Source organism: Scylla paramamosain, unplaced genomic scaffold (assembly GCF_035594125.1).
Source record: "Scylla paramamosain isolate STU-SP2022 unplaced genomic scaffold, ASM3559412v1 Contig21, whole genome shotgun sequence".
Lineage (NCBI taxonomy): Eukaryota > Metazoa > Arthropoda > Malacostraca > Decapoda > Portunidae > Scylla > Scylla paramamosain.
In genome coordinates this window covers 905,197-922,500 of record NW_026973686.1, presented here as the reverse complement: position 1 = coordinate 922,500, position 17,304 = coordinate 905,197, and the positions used below count along the sequence as shown (strand labels likewise).

The window sequence follows — 17,304 nt, the reverse complement described above, 5'->3', positions numbered from 1 at the left end:
AACTTTCATTCCTACAATCCTCTCCGTTCCCTTATCCTTCCCACTACACCTTTCAATGTGGTTCAGATGAGGCCACTATAACCAAATGGTCCCTCTGCTTTCCAGAGGTATTTTTCTGCTGACACTGTTATGACCTTTTGTACTGTGACATTCCACTCCATACCAGTAGATTCCTTTTTATCTCACAGATTCAGATGAGGCCACTAAAATGAAAATGACATCTTTGCTCTACAGAGCTACTCTTGCACTTTAGAACTGCTTCAAAACTTGTCACCTCCAACAATCCCCTCTGTTCCGCTCGCCTCCTCAAACAATCAGCTGGCTCGGAACTCACGTTAAACCGTATGCCTCTCCGCTATAGGGAGTACTTCTTTCCATTTCCACCCTTTAATAAATATTCAAAACATTGTTGGTCTCTGACTTCTTTCACTCACTTTTCCATACCATCAACACTCGGCATGCCCGATCTTGGGGCTTGCGTGCGTCCATGGCAGTGACACAGAAACAGCACAACAGACGGGTCATTTATAGGCCGTATGGGAATTTAGGCCACAGGAATCAAACAAGCAAGAAAATAAAGCGTGTCCAGCAACTCCACAACTACTGAGGAAAGAGTTAAGGAATCCAAAATAGTGATATAGCAAGAATGACTAGCCATGGATAAGTCTTCAACCAAATTTCAAAAGAGAATAAGACTCATAAAATAATAATAATAGCAATATATATATATATATATATATATATATATATATATATATATATATATATATATATATATATATATATATATATATATATATATATATATATATATATATATATATATATATATATATATATATATATATACTCGTATATATATATATATATATTTTACCTTTAACCTTTAACCTTTAACTTTATTGGACAAGAGAATATAGGACAGTAAGATTACATTAACGTTACTGTGGAAGCTATTAACGTTAATGGCCTATTATCCCTATTAAACACGATATACACATAAAGCAGGAGGAGGTAGTAGACACCTGCCGAAACTGTGCTGTGAAACTGTGTGTGAAACCCCAGCTGTGACCTCACTGAACGTTTCCCCTTGTGTCTCACAACACAAGAGGACATTCATAGCCTGCCCTCTAAAGACAACTCTATTCTTCCACATAAAACTACAAGCACCTAATAACACACACACACCCTTCACTCAAAAATTTCAAAATTATCATGGCGGCTCCTACACCAGCCTCGGAGTCCCCACCTTGGAAGGCGACCATAAATGTCGACGACCCCAAGTGTCTTGACACCCCCCTCAACTTTTTCTTCATTAACTTCTGCAACATTTGCGGTCTAAGATCTAATTTTCAATCTGTAGAACACCACCTCTCCTCTTCTAAACCTCATCTTCTTTTCCTCACTGAAACTCAGGTGTCTGAGGCAACTGACAGTAACTCCTTTTCTTTTCCCTCCTACTTTCTCTATCCTCAATTGCGATCCAAAGCTGGATGTAGCGTTTATGTGCGCAATGACTTAACCTGCTCTCGTGCCCACGCTCTTGAATCTTCCGAGTTTCCCACCATCTGCCTACGACTACAGAGTCACTCTCAAACTAAATCCATCTGTGCTGTATACCTCTCACCTAACTCCTCTGACTATAAGAAATTCTTTGACTACTTAACTTGCAAAGAGGAGCACATTCTGACACATTTCCCTTTTGTAGAGATCTCCATTCTAGGAGACTTCAATGTTCACCACCAGCTTTAGCTTTCCTCTCCCTTCACTGACCATCCAAGTGAATGTCCTATCCTTTGCTATCCTCCATGACCTAGAGCAATTGGTGCAACACCCTACTCGTATTCATGATCTTCTTGGAGATGCGCCCAACATTCTTGACCTTTTCCTGACCTCTAATCCTTCTGCTTATGCTGTCACCCTTTCTTCTCCGTTGGGCTCTTCCAATCCCAATCTCATATCTGTATCTTGTCCTATCGCTCCAAACAATCCTCAGGATCCCCCTAAGCGAAGGTGCCTCTGGCGTTTTGTCTCTGCTAGTTAGAGGGACATATGGAGGTATTTTGCTGATTTTCCTTGGAATGACTGCTGCTTCCGTGTCCGAGATCTGTCTTTGTGTGCTGAGCGCATAACAGAGGTGATAGTGTCTGGCATGGAGGCGTACATTCATCACTCTTTTTCTCAACCTAAACCTTCCAAACCTTGATTTAACACAGCTTGTTCTATCATGCTATACATGATAGAGTGGTGCCAGAAAAGGTACTTAAGACTTCCATCATCAGAATCTCATGCAATTTATATTTCTGCCCGGAACTATGCCAAATATGTTCTCCAACTAGCCAAAAACTCCTTCATTAACAGAAAGTGTCAAAACCTTTCAAGATTTAACACCCCTCATGACTTCTGGCATCTAGCTAAAAATATCTCCAATAACTTTGCTTCTTCTTCTTTCCCTCCTTTATTTCAACTAGATGGCTCCACTGCTATCACATCTATTTCTAAAGCTGAAGTCTTCGCTCAAACCTTTGCTAAAAACTCTACCTTGGACGATTCTGGGCTTGTTTCTCCCTCTCCTCCACCCTCTGACTACTTCATGCTACCTATTAAAATTCTTTGCAATTGCCCTTGCTGGCCTAAACCCTTTGAAGGCTTATGGACCTGATGGGGTCTCTCCTGTTGTTCTCCAAAACTGTGCTTTTTCAGCTCTTTCAACTCTTTCAGCTCTGTCTGTCAACATCTACCTTTCCTTCTTGCTGGAAGTTTGCCTATATTCAACCTGTTCCTAAAAAGAGTGGCCGTTCTAATCCCTCAAACTACCGTCCTATTGCTTTAATTTCCTGCCCATCTAAAGTTTTTGAATCTATCCTCAACAGGAAGATTCTTAAACATCTATCACTTCACAACCTTTTATCTGATCGCCAGTATGGGTTCCGTCAAGGGCGCTCTAATGGTGATCTTCTGCCTTTCCTCTTTTAGAGATTTTGGTGAAACTTTTACTGTTGCCTTGGACATATCAAAAGCTTTTGATAGAATCTGGCACAAATCTATAATTTCCAAACTACCCTCCAACGGCTTCTGTCCTTCTCTCTGTAACTTCATCTCAAGTTTCCTTTCTGACCGTTCTATTGCTGCGCTGGTATACGGTCACTGTTCATCTCCTAAATCTATTAACAGTGGTGTTCCTCGGGGTTCTATCCTGTCACCCACTCTCTTCTTATTATTCATTAATGATCTTCAATACCAAACTTGTTGTCCTCTACACTCCTACACTGATGATACCACCCTGCACTTTTCCACGTCTTTTCATAGACGTCCAACCCTTCAGGAAGTAAACATTTCAGGCAGGGAAGCCACAGAACGCTTGATTTGTGATCTTTCTAAATTTTCTGATTGGGCAGAGCAAACTTGGTATTGTTCAATGCCTCAATAACTCAATTCCTCCATCTATCAACTCGACACAACTGTTCCCCTCTTCTACACTGAACATCCTCGGTCTGTCCTTTACTTATAATCTGAACTGGAAACTTAACATCTCATCTTTAGCTAAAGCAGCTTCTATGAAATTAGGTTTTCTGAGACGTCTCCGCCAGTTTTTTTTTTTTTTTTTTTTTTTACCCACTCAGCTGCTCTGTACAAGGGCCTTATCCGTCCATGTATGGAGTATGCTTCACATGTCCGGGAGGATTTCACTCATACTGCTCTTCTAGACAGGGTGGAATCAAAAACTTTTCGTCTCATCAACTCCTCTCCTCTAACTGACTGTCTTCAGCCTCTCTCTCATCGCCGCAATGTTGCATTTCTAGCTGTCGCTATTTTCATGCTAACTGCTCTTCTGATCTTGCTAACTGCATGCCTCCCCTCCTCCCGCATCCTCGATGCACAAGACTTTCTTCTTTTTCTCATCCCTATTCTGTCCACCTCTTTTACGCAAGAGTTAACCAGTATGCTCAGTCATTCATCCCTTTCTCTGGTAAACTCTAGAACTCCCTCTCTGCTTCTGTATTTCCACCTTCCTATGACTTAAATTCCTTCAAGAGGGAGGTTTCAAGACACTTATCCATGAATTTTTTACTACTGCTTTGGACCCTTTTATGGGACTGGCATTCAGTGGGCATTTTTTTTATTGAATTTTGTTGCCCTTGGACAATGCCCCTCCTACATGAAAAAAAAAATAATAATAAATAAATAAATAAATACTTAAAAAGAAAAAAAAAAAATATATATATATATATATATATATATATATATATATATATATATATATATATATATATATATATATATATATATATATATATATATATATATATATATATATATATATATATATATATATATATATATATATATATATATATATATATATATATATATATATTGCGTGTGTGTGTGTGTGTGTGTGTGTGTGTCATCAGTTGGCCGGCGGGAGGAATGCAAATTGGTAGTTTATATGTGCCTGACATTGAGAGATAGGTTTGGTCGTGTCACACCTAAAAAGTACTATTTTGTTTGATTAAGAGCGACCAGAAGTGACACTTTTATTTTATTTGTATTATGGGTGTGACATGGCGGCTCCTCATCAAGAGGAGGCAAGTTGGAGTGAAGGTGTGAATAGTGAAGGGCCGGTGGAAGACGTTTTGTTTTCTAGTGAGGAGAAATGAAGGGGCCATCATGTAAGATTTGCTTAGTGGCTCGAAGGAGAGCTTTCTTTTGGTCAGGAAGACTATTGCTTAGCTGTGCCATGATGATGCACCAGGAAACTACGACCCCTGTTGGGCGCGTTGTGTGTGGCCAGGATGCAGGGTTGTCGCTCCTTTGGTGATTCTTGTATTTTTGCACTGCGGAGAAGATACAAAAGGAAGAGTAAACTCTGCAGCAGGGAGGAAAGGGGAGGTGAGAGCAGATGGAGAAGTAGTGAAGTCAGAGAAAGGAGACGCCGGAGAAGGAATAGAAAAGATAAGAGTTACAGGAGAAGCTGGAGCAGCTGTAGTTGCTGGATTAAAAGTGATGCAGATACAACTCTCAGAAGGAGTAAATCCTCGCATCAGTGTAGCCGAGGAGATCATAGGTCCTGGATGAGAGACAGACAGAGCTTGTGGGAGGAGTAGAAGGAGTACGAGAAAACGTTTGTGTATGAAGGGCTAAGGTAGAGCTCTGATGATTCTTGTTGTTATGATGACTGTTTATGATATTGTTGCAGCGCTCTCTTTTTTGTAATTTGTGTGCAGAGACACATTGGGGTGAGTAGTCATGTGCAGATCCGCTAATTTATTTGTTCTTATGTGCTAAAAAATGTTGGGAAAGTGCTTCTTGCGTGCAGTGTGATATAAAGAGAAGTAGTAGGAAGATAGGAAGCAATAGGATAGAGCAAGAGGAGGAGGAAGAGCAAGAGAAGTCAGAAGATACCTGAGGCGCGATAAGTGCCTGCCCGCCCTCGCCCAGCTTACTTTAAAAACTCAGAGCATATAGTTACTCTCCTTCCCAAATCAAATTTATTTTCTTCTTTTTCTTCCTTCATGTTGACTCAAACATATAAACATATTATATAGTTGAAGAGTTCATCTTCCCTCTAAAGTAATCAGAATTCATTCATAAGCTCTTGTAGTTTTATAACAACAATTTTTGAAAGATTGCAGTCCCTGTAGAGCGACGGTAGTGAGAAGTGAAGCGAAGCGGACAGCAATGCGTCACCCTCCACGTCCCTCCCTTATACCCCGATATTTTTCGATATTTTTCGCAGCAGAGTGGAACCGTTTCCTCCTCCCAGTTGCCACGCCAGTCGGGTTGCTGCCAGCGGAGTTTTATATATATATATATATATATATATATATATATATATATATATATATATATATATATATATATATATATATATATATATATATATATATATATATATATATATATATATATATATATATATATATATGTATATATTTTAGAGAGTGCTTACTAGTTACTATTCTATATGAGTTAGCAGCAGCCATCATACAACAACAGTCACAGGGGCTTGACTGATTATTGTGCAAGTTATACTCGAACTGACAGAAGTCGCATTGCTCATCCCAATCTTATGTCTTATACTTGTCGTTTGTGACGTTAAATGTTACTGGGATTCAGAGTTTTATCCTTCAGAGTTCTTGACCCCCGTAGTGGGAAACACCTTGTCAGGGTGTGGGGGATTTGTGCTATTAGCTGGCGAGCGAGGCTAGAAGGGGCTTCGGCCCATGCTCAACCCTATTTAGGAGGAGACGGCTATCCAAGCTAGCAAGATCGCTAATGAGGGACCAGACGAAATGGTTCCCGGAGTTAGGTCGCCAGTGCGAGCCAACTGTGCCATTCACCAGAGTGGTCACATTCTTAGGTCATCCTGTGTTGGATGGTTGGGTCTCTGGGCTGGGATGCGTTGTGGGAGAGGTCTTAGCTCCGTCGTGGAGAAACTTTCGATTCATGAGGGACCATTTTTTTTTTTTTTTTTTAATGAGTTGCCTCCATGGGGACGAGGTAACCCGGAGGTTCGCGGCGGCTAGCGCTCATCCTCCCACCTCCCTTTGTAGTCCATCTTTATTTTTTATAATATATGGGTAAATATAAGAAAAATATTCTGGTCCTCGAGAGGCTGTCAACCAGGCACTCGAGACGTCACCCTCTGTTTGTAATAGTAATGTACAGGCAGACTGAAGGAGGCAGTAGGCACCTGCCGAAACGATAATTACTCCCAGTGAGGTATAAAACACTGGATCAGGGGGTGCTGTGAACTTATCATTAAATACACCTGTGACCTCACTAAACGTTTCCCTTTGTGTCTCACAACACAAGGGGGCAGTCACAGCCTGCCTTCTAAAGACAACTCTCTTCCTCCACACAAAACTAAAAGCACCTAATAACACACACACACACTTCACTCTAAACTAAAATTATCATGGCGACTCCTACACCAGCCTCGGAGTCCCCATCTGGGGAGGGGACCACAAATGTCCCCAAGTCGGACTACCCTTCTGACAACGACCCTAAGTGTCTTGACACCTTAACTCTTTCTTCATTAACTTCTGCAACATTCGCGGTCTAAGATCTAATTTTCAATCTGTAGAACACCACCTCTCCTCTTCTAAACCTCATCTTCTTTTCCTCACTGAAACTCAGGTGTCTGAGGCAACTGACAGTAGCCCCTTTTCTGTTCCCTCATACTTTCTCTCTCCTCATTTTCGATCCAGAGCAGGATGTTGGGTTTATGTGCTCAGCAACTTAACCTACTATCGTGCCCACGCTCTTGAATCTTCAGAGTTTTCCATCATCTGGCTACGACTACAGACTCACTCTCAAACTAGATTTGTCTATGTGGCATACCTCTCACTTAATTCCTCTGACTATAAGAAATTCTTTGGCTACTTAACTTCCAAAGTGGAGCACATTCTGACTCCCTTCTTTTTTGCAGAAATCTCCATTCTTGGAGACTTCAATATTCACCACCAACTTTGGCTTTCCTCTCCTATCACTGACCATCTTGGTGAAGTAGCCTTCAAATTTAGTATCCTCCACGATCTAGAACAATTGGTGCAACACCCTAATCGTATTCCTGACCGTCTTGGAGATACGCCCAACATTCTTGACCTTTTCCTGACCTCTAATCCTTCTGCTTATGCTGTTACTCTCTCCTCTCCGTTGGGCTCCTCCGACCACAATCTCATATCTGTATCTTGTCCTATCTCTCCTATCACGATTCCTCTAAGCTTAGGTGCCTCTGGCGTTTTGCCTCTGCTAGTTGAGGGGACCTGAGGAAGTATTTTGCTGATTTTCATTGGAATGACTACTGCTTCCGTGTCAGAGACCCGTCTTTGTGTACCGAGCGAATAACAGAGGTGATAGTGTCTGGCATGGAGGCGTACATTCCTCACTCTTTTTCTCGACCTAAACCTTCCAAACCTTGGTCCAACACAGCTTGTTCTCGTGCTATACATATAGAGATGTGGCCCACAAAAGGTACTTTAGCCTTCCATCTCCAGAATCTCCTGTACTCAATATTTCTGGTCGGAACCATGCCAAGTTTATTCTCCAGTAAGCCAAAAATTCCTTCATTAACAGAAAGTGTCAAAATCTTTCAAGATCTAACTCCCCTCATGACTTCTGGCATCTAGTCCAAGATATCTCCAATAACTTTGCTTCTTCTTCTTTCCCTCCTATATTTCAACCAGATGACATCACTGCTATCATATGTATCCCAAAAGCAGAACTCATTGCTTTTGCTAAAAACTCTTGGACGATTCAGGGCTTGTTTCTCCCTCTCCTCCACCCTCTGACTACTTCATGCTACATATTAAAATTCTTTGCAATGATGTTTTCCATGCCCTGGTTGGCCTAAAACCTTGGAAGGCTTATTGACCTGATAGGGTCCCTCCTATTGTTCTCCGAAATTGTGCCTTCATGCTTGCACCTTACTAGTCAAACTCTTTTAGCTTTGCCAACATCTACCTTTCTTTCTTGCAGGAAGTTTGCCTACATCCAGCCTGTTCCTAAAAAAGGGTGACCGTTCTAATCCCTCAAACTACCATCCTATTCCTTTAATTTCCTGCCTATTTAAAGTTTATGAATCTATCTTCAACAGGAAGATTCATAACATCTATCACTTCACAACCTTCTATCCGATTACCAGTATGGACTCTGTCAAGGCCGCTCTACTGGTGATCATATGGCTTTCTTTTATGAGTCTTGGTCATACTCTTTTAGAGATTTTGGTGAAACTTTTGCTGTTTCCTTGGATATATCAAAAGCTTTTGATAGAGTCTGGCACAAATATTTTATTTCCAACTACCCTCCTACAGCTTCTACGCTTCTGTCTGTAACTTCATCTCAAGTTTCCTTTCTAACCGTTCTATTGCTGCTTTGGTATACGCTCACTGTTCTTCTCCTAAATCTATTAAAAATGTTGTTCTTAAGGGTTCTGTCCTGTCACCTGCTCTCTTCTTATTATTCATCAATGACTTCCTAAATCAAACTTCTATCCTGTCCACTCCTACGCTGATGATACCACCCATGCACTTTTCCACGTCTTTTCATAGACGTCCAACCCTTCAGGAAGTAAACATTTTTACACAGGGAAGCCACAGAAGTCTGACTTTTGATCTTTCTTAAATTTCTGATTGGGGAAGAGCAAACTTGGTATTCTTTAATGCCTCAAAAACTCAATTCCTCCATCTATCAACTCGACACAATCTTCCAGACCTATTCCCTCTTCTTCAGTGACACTGAACTGTCCCCTTCTTCTACACTGAACATCCTTGGTCTGTCCTTTACTTATAATCTGAACTGTAAACTTCACATCTCATCTCTAGCTAAAACAGCTTCTAGGAAGTTAGGTGTTCGGAAACATCTCCGCCAGTTTTTCTCACCCCCCTAGCTGCTAACGCTGTACAGCGGCCTTATGTATGCTTCATATGTCTGGGTGGTTTGCACTCATACCGCTCTTCTAGACTTTGTGGATTTAGTAGCTTTTCGTCTCATCAACTCCTCTCCTCTAACTGACGGTCTTCAGCCTCTCTCTCATCGCCGTGGTGTTGCATCTCTAGCTGTCTTCTACCGATATTTTCATTCTAATTGACTTCTGATCTTGCTAAATGCATGCCTCCCCTCCTCCCATGACCTCGCTGCGCAAGACTTCCTTCTTTCTCTCACCCCTATTTTATCCACCTCTGTAATGCAAAAGTTAACTAGTATTCTGAATCATTCACCCCTTTCTTTTGTAAACTCTTAAACTTCTTCTCATGTCTTCTCATGTATTTCCATTTTCCTATGACTTGAATTCTTTCAAGAGGGAGGTTTCAAGACACATCCATCAATTTATGACTACCGCTTTGAACCCTTTTCTAGGATTGGTATCTCAGTGGGCTTTTATTTATTGGATTTTTGTTGCCCTTGGCCAGTGTCCCTCCTCCATAAAAAAAAAAAAAAAATGTATTCCTGCTGCCGCTTCTCATGGTGGAAGGCCCCTCGCGTCAGTTCTTGAGTTTTGTTTTGACACTTATGATCATCAACGTCTATGCCTCCGTATCGGACCGTGCTATCCACTCGGTTTTCAAGACTTTTGGAATGGTTCTCCGTATTCGTCTGAAATATGACGGCGACTGTCTCTATAATCAGTGCTATGTGACATATAAGTCTGAAGTTTCTGCCAAAGCTGTTCCTGAAACAATTAAATATTTGTGTCTGGGAGACAACAGTTTAAATTCGCTCAAACAATGTAGTTCTGAGAGAGAATGATTAATATCATAATGATCCTAAAGCTCGCTACCTTCCTACACCTTACTGATTTGTAGCATATTATAGGAAAAGTCGAGGTAACCTTATTTATGCTGCCAAGTATTTAGAAAGGGGAACTGGAGTCCTCCAAGCAAATAACAAAAAAAAAAATAGGGTTAAACTGTCTTTATCCGAGCTAAGATTTAGCGCAGGCGATGATGCTTTTCCATCTACCTTGCCCTTCTGTTGGGATCTTTTAATCCATCAAGCCACACTGGATTTTTAATTACAGCAAAGGATGTATTTTACAAGCAGGACCTTTACGAAACTCACCGTGTATCAGAATTTTATTTTATTTATTTATTTATTTATTTTTATTTTTATTTTTTATCAGTAAATGTTACTTCTTATTTGCTTTTTATAAAAAAAAATAAAAGAAAATGACAATTTTCCTCTTTAAACTTTTTTTTTCTGATCTGGACAGCGGTGTTTTGAAACTAACCTGCTATCACATATCAAGAAAATATGTCATCCCTTGCGCCAGTGGCAGACTGCTGAGCTCTTCGAAAGAGAAAGCAGCAGATTTTAGAAAAAATAAATAAATAAATAAATAAAACACTTCAAATGAAAATGAAGTCATTGAACTAGATTTAAGAGGCGCAACTTTTTTTTTTTTTTTTATTTAGGAGGGACACTGGCAGAGAGCAACAAAAAATCCAATAAATAAAAATAATAAAAAAAAAGCCCACTGAGATGCCAGTCCCATAAAAGGGTCCAAAGCAGTAGTCAAAAATTGAAGGATAAGTCTCTTGAAACCTCCCTCTTGAAGGAATTCAAGTCATAGGAAGGTGGAAATACAGAAGCAGGCAGGGAGTTCCAGAGTTTACCAGAGAAAGGGATGAATTATTGAGAATACTGGTTAACTTTTGCATTATAGAGGTGGACAGAATAGGGATGAGAGTAAGAAGAAAGTCTTGTGCAGCGAGGCCGCAGGAGGAGGGGAGGCATGCAGTTAGCAAGATCAGAAGAGCAGTTAACATGAAAATGGCGGTAGAAGACAGCTAGAGATGCAACATTACGACGATGAGAGTGAGGCTCAAGACAGTCAATTAGAGGAGAGGAGTTGATGAGACGAAAAACTTTTCATTCCACATGATTCCCTGATTTCCTGTTTAGGAGAGTGGTAGAAAGAGAGGAAACCCCCTAGACATGTGAAGCATACTCCATACATGGACGGATAAGGCCCTTGCACAGAGTTAGTTGCTGGGGAGAGTGAGAAAATCTGGCAGAGACGTCTCAGAAGGCTAATTTCATAGAAGGCTAATTTCATATCTGTTTTAGCTAGAGATAAGATGTTAAGTTTTCAGTTCAGATTATAAATAAAGGACAGACCGAAGATGTTCAGTATAGAAGAGGGGAACAGCTGAGTGTCATTGAAGAAGAGGGGATAATAGTCTGGAAGGTTGTGTCCAGTTGATAGATGGAGGAATTGAATTCTTGAGGCATTAAACAATACCAAGTTTGCTCTGCCCCAATCAGAAATTTTAGAAAGATCAGAAGTCAGGCGTTCTGTGGATTCCCTGCGTGAAATGTTTACTTTCTTAAGGGTTGGACGTCTATGAAAAGACGTGAAAAAATGTAGGGTGGTATTATCAGCGTAGGAGTGGATAGGACAAGAAGTTTGGTTTAGAAGGTAATTGATGAATAATAACAAGAGATTAGATGACAGGACAGAACCCCGAGGAACACCACTGTTAATAGATTTAGGAGAAGAACAGTGACCGTCTACCACAGCAGCAATAGAACGGTCAGAAAAGAAACTTGAAATTAAGTTACAGAGAGAAGGATAGAAGCCATAGGAGGGTAGTTTAGAAATCAAAGCTTTGTGCCAGACTCTATCAAAAACTTTTGATATGTCCAAGGCAACAGCAAAAGTTTCACCAAAATCTCGAAAAGAGGATGACCAAGACTCATAAAAGAAAGCCAGATGATCACCAGTAGAGCGGCCTTGATGGAACCCATACTGGCGATCAGATAAAAGGTTCTGAAGTGATAGATGTTTAAGAATCTTCCTGTTGAGGATAGATTCAATAACTTTAGATACCCAGGAAATTAAAGTAATAAGACGGTAGTTTGAGGGATTAGAACGGTCACCCTTTTTAGGAACATGATGAATGTAGGAAAACTTCCAGCAAGAAGGAAAGGTAGATGTTGACAGACAGAGCTGAAAGAGTTTGACTAGCCAAGGTGCAAGCACGGAGGCACAGTTTCGGAAAACAATAGGAGGGACCCCATCAAGTCCATGAGCCTTCCGAAGGTTTAGGCCAGAGAGGGCATGGAAAACATCATTACGAAGAATTTTAATAGGTAGCATGAAGTAGTCAGAGGATGGAGGAGAGGGAGGTTTTAGCGAAGAGTTCAGCTTTAGAAATAGATGTGATTTCAGTGGTGCCATCTGGTTGAAATAAAGGAGGGAAAGAAGAAGGAAAGTTATTGGAGATGTTTTTGGTTAGATGCCAGAAGTCACGAGGGGAGTTAGATCTTGAAAGATTTTGACACTATATGTTAATGAAAGAGTGTTTGGCCATTTGGAGAACAGACCTGGCATGGTTCCAGCAGAAATATAAAGTGCATGAGATTCTGGTGATGGAAGTCTTAAGTACCTTTTGTGGGCCAACTCTCTATCATGTATAGCATGAGAACAAGCTGTGTTGAACCAAGGCTTGGAAGGTTTAGGTCGAGAAAAAGAGTGAGGAATGTACGCCTCCATGCCAGACACTATCTCCTCTGTTATGCGCTCGGCACACAAAGACGGGTCCCTGACACGGAAGCGGTAGTCATTCCAATGAAAATCAACAAAATACCTCCTCAGATCCCTCCAACTAGCAGAGGCAAAACACCAGAGGCACCTTCGCTTAAGGGGATCCTGAGGAGGGACTGGAGCGATAGGACAAGATACAGATATGAGATTGTGGTCGGAGGAGGCCAATGGAGAAGAGAGGATGACAGCATGAGCAGAAGGTCAGGGAAAGGTCAAGAATATTGAGCGTATCTCCAAGACGGTCAGGAATACGATTAGGGTGCTTTGCCAATTGCTCTAGGTCATGGAGGATAGCAAAGTTGAAGGCTAGTTCACCAAGATGGTCAGTGAAGGAAGAGGAAAGCAAAAGCTGGTGGTGAATATTGAAGTCTCTAAGAATGAAGATCTCTGCAAAAGGGAAGAGAGTCAGAATGTGCTCCACTTTGCAAGTTAAGTAGTCAAAGAATTTCTTATAGTCAGAGGAGTTATGTGAGAGATATACAGCACAGAAAAAAATATTTTGAGAGTGACTCTGTAGTCGTAGCCAGATGGCAGAAAACTCGGAAGATTCAAGAGCGCACGAGAGCAGGTTAAATTGTTGCGCACATAAAAGCACCATCCAGCTTTGGATCGAAAATGAGGAAAGAGAATGTAGGAAGGAATAAAAAAGGGGCTACTGTCAGTTGCCTCAGACACCTGAGTTTCACTGAGGAAAAGAAGATGAGGTTTAGAAGAGGAGAGATGGTGTTCTACAGATTGAAAATTAGATCTTTGACCACGAATATTGCAGAAGTTAATGAAGAAAAACTTGAGGGGGTGTCAAAACACTTAGGGTAGTCTTCAGAAGGGCAGTCCGATCTGGGGACATTTGTGGTTCCAGATGGGGACTCTGAGGCTGGTGTATGAATTTTGAAATTTTGAGTGAATGGTGTGTGTGTGCTATTCGGTGCTTGTAGTTTTGTGTGGAGGAAGAGAGTTGTCTTTAGAGGGCAGGCTGTGACTGCCCCTTGTGTTGTGAGACTCAAAGGGAAACGTTCAGTGAGGTCACAGCTGGGTTTAATGATAAGTTCACAGCACCCCCTGAACAGTGCTTTAGAGTAATTATTGTTTCGGTAGGTGCCTACTGCCTTCTCCAATGTCCTGAGGAGAGAAACTCTTACTATCCTAACCAAAATAACGTCATTGACCTGATGAGAGCTCTTGGTCTCACTAATTTCAATGCAGAGCTTCTGATGTTGAGACTCAAACAGTGAAATCTGTTAAATGGAAGTGTGAAAATATCAGGTCAGAGAAAGTGTTACCAGCATTTTTCAAGCTTTTTTACTTGTCAAGATGAGCTTTCTTTTTTTTGTCACAATGTGACCGGTCTGTTGCAGGCAACTGAAATCGCCTGTGACCCCAACGAGTGGCGCCTCCTCATCGACAGCTAGTTCAAGATCCTCAAAGCAGTGCTGCTTTATAATGGGAACTCACTCACTCTGTACACCTTAAAGAGGGATACAGTAGTGTCAGGATCTTGCTAGATGCCTTTAAATATGAAGAGTAAGTGTTATAGGTTATCGGATACTTCAAAATGATGGCCTTCTTGATGAGTGTTCAAAGTGGCTTTACCAAGTTTCTTTGTTATCTTAGCGTTTGGGATAGCAGGGATACCGTGGCACACTATCAGAAGAGGGACTGGCCACAGCAGTCCGAATTTAGTGTCAAAAATAAAAACCTCAAATAGGACCGATTGTTGGAACCCAGAAAGGTACTGTTTCCTCCACTGCACTTAAAATTGGGTCTAATAAAACAAGTCGTCAGAGCTCTAGGTAAAGTGTTTGCACCTTTAAAGTATCTATAAGGTTTTCTTCCCTAAGCTGTCTGTGGCAAAAGTAAATGCCAGTGTCTTCTTTGGCTTACAAATAAAGAAGATAATGGATGCAAGGAGTTCCCCAAGAAGGTCACTGGGATGGAGAAAGCAGCGTGGAACAGCTTTATCGTAGTGGTTCTTGGCTTCTTGGGGAATCGCAAAGCCGAAACTGTGTGGAGCTTGTTGAGACCTTGGTGAGAAAGTATGTCAAGAAGGGTTGTAGGGTGTCCCTCAAAATCTATATCCTTGATGCTTATCTTGATAAATTTAACATGGGGGTGTTTTGCTTTTTATATGTTTTCTATGTATAAGCACTAAGAACAGTTGTTACCTAAGGACAAAAATCTTGTTACATAGTGAGATGATATCCTTCAGTTATGTTCCAATAATATTCAACGATTGACCAAAATTAGAGGAAATTGTAATATTTCCTTTCTATTGTCCTTTTCTCCTTGACCGTGTTAAGATTTGTCTTCTATCTCTCAGTAAAGATTTTTTACGATCATCCTTTGCAATGCTACTTGTGTTATAAGTTCGATCACGGAAGAACTATACACAACGTCCTCCGGTGCGGTCACTACTCTGTTCTTGGCTCACATCCTACTCATCAATGCGAATCGGAACCTTATTACTTCTATTGAGGGAAGCTCAATCGCTACGTTCCCGACAAGGCAAGAAGTACTGTCTCGAGCAGGACATCCTTGAACTACCTAACTCCCAGTACATAAGTCTTGAAAGTACCAGACAAGAACTCCTTTTTAGACAGAAGAACAGTGAGGCAAAGACATATGCCTCTTCCCTTTACTCTAGTTGTACTTCTACTCCAAGAAAAGCAGTTGTAAGACTTTCTCGACCTTCTAAGCCATCAATTGTTTCTTCCCATTCTTGATAGAATGTCGCTACTTCAGTCCCTGTCTCCAACAAGTTATCTGTTTTCAATAATATCACAGATAAGCCTTCTCTGCATCTTCAGCCAAGCCATCCTCTACTTCTTCAGCAAAGCCCACCACTGCATCTTCAGCTGTGTCACGGACTCCTCTTACAGGACTTCATATTGTAGTAATTCACTCCCCAATGGCTTCCCAGCAACGAATATCTCACAAGGTTTTCAAGCCTACGCGGAAATATGCAAACAAATCTATCAAGGTCCCTCGTCAGTCACACCAAAAAACGTTCTCGAAGATCTGCTGAATCCCTAGGCTCAATGTACATTTCCCTTAAAAAAAAAAAAAAAATCCCTTTTAGAGCATCTGATGTCCGTAAGACAGATGTCGTTAATCAAATTGTTTCATCCACTTCTGTGATATATATATATATATATATATATATATATATATATATATATATATATATATATATATATATATATATATATATATATATATATATACAAAGGGTTTCTCTGCCCATCTTCCAAATAGGTCCTCCTCCATAAGCGATGCCATACACAAGGAATCCTTCTCCTCTGGTCTCTTTAGTAATTTTGGAGATTCGTGTGCAGGTAACTATTCCCACACTAGTTATTCAGTCTCATGTGCCTGTGTCTTTGATTGAGAGAAAGGTGCAGTTAGCAATGTATAGGATTTTTCATTGGGCTTCAGCACAGGGATTTCGTTACTCGGCTTCAAAGACTGTTGCCATTCATTTTTGCTTCCTTCGTGGTGTTCACCTTCACCCAGATCTGTATTTATATGATCGAAAAAATCTCTTATATGGAGGAAACTCGTTTCCTGGAATTTGTATTTAACAGAGCCTGACTTAAGGTAGTATGTATGAAAGCATTATCACTCCATAGGTCTTTCGCTTATACCTCTTGGAGAGTTGAGAGATAGACCCTCCTTCTCTTGCACTGAACTCATATTTTTTTCTAAGTTGGAATATAGTTGTGAGGTTTATTCGTCTGCTACTGAAGCTCGGCTTCGTGTATTGGACTCGGAGCAACATGCCGGTGTTCGCCTGGCAACTGGTGCGTTCCACTCATCCGTAATACCTAGTTTTCTGATGGATGCTGGTGTCCTCCCATTGGACTTGCGTCGCAAGTCCTTGTTGTTGAGGTGATAGTATTGAGTCCAACGTATTTCCAAGTCATGTCTGACCGTCTCCGGCGACTCACCAGAATTTCCCTAAACGTTTACGTTTCACGGTTGTATCTGCTATGGCGGTATTAAATGTACCTTCCTTTTCTATATATCCCGTTTCTATATATCCTTCTAGAGTTGATTACTGCCATACTGACAATTTCCGGTTATTTTTGTCTGTGGCCCTGCTGTCCCTCATTAGAACTTATTACTGGATTTTGATTCCCGTGCATTTTTCTTGGAATACTATTCTACACATTCCGACTCCATCCCTTTATTTACGGGCAGCTCAAATTCCGAAGGTGGAGTCGGATTTGTTGTTACCTTTGTTTCATTCTCAC

The 17,304-nt window shown here is 40.9% G+C and overlaps 1 protein-coding gene across 7 annotated transcripts in view; it reads left to right on the top strand.

Moving 5' to 3' along the window:
• LOC135097467 (uncharacterized) overlaps positions 1–17,304 on the top strand; it is a 192,307-nt gene that overhangs the window by 23,974 nt on the left and 151,029 nt on the right. Inside the window, exon 2 of one of the 7 annotated variants that reach the window (XM_063999408.1) lies at positions 14,410–14,575. The exons of the other annotated variants lie outside the window; for them this stretch is intronic. The gene's annotated coding sequence lies outside the window, so the exon portion shown is untranslated. The remainder of the gene's footprint in view (positions 1–14,409; positions 14,576–17,304) is intronic. 7 annotated transcript variants of the gene reach the window in all.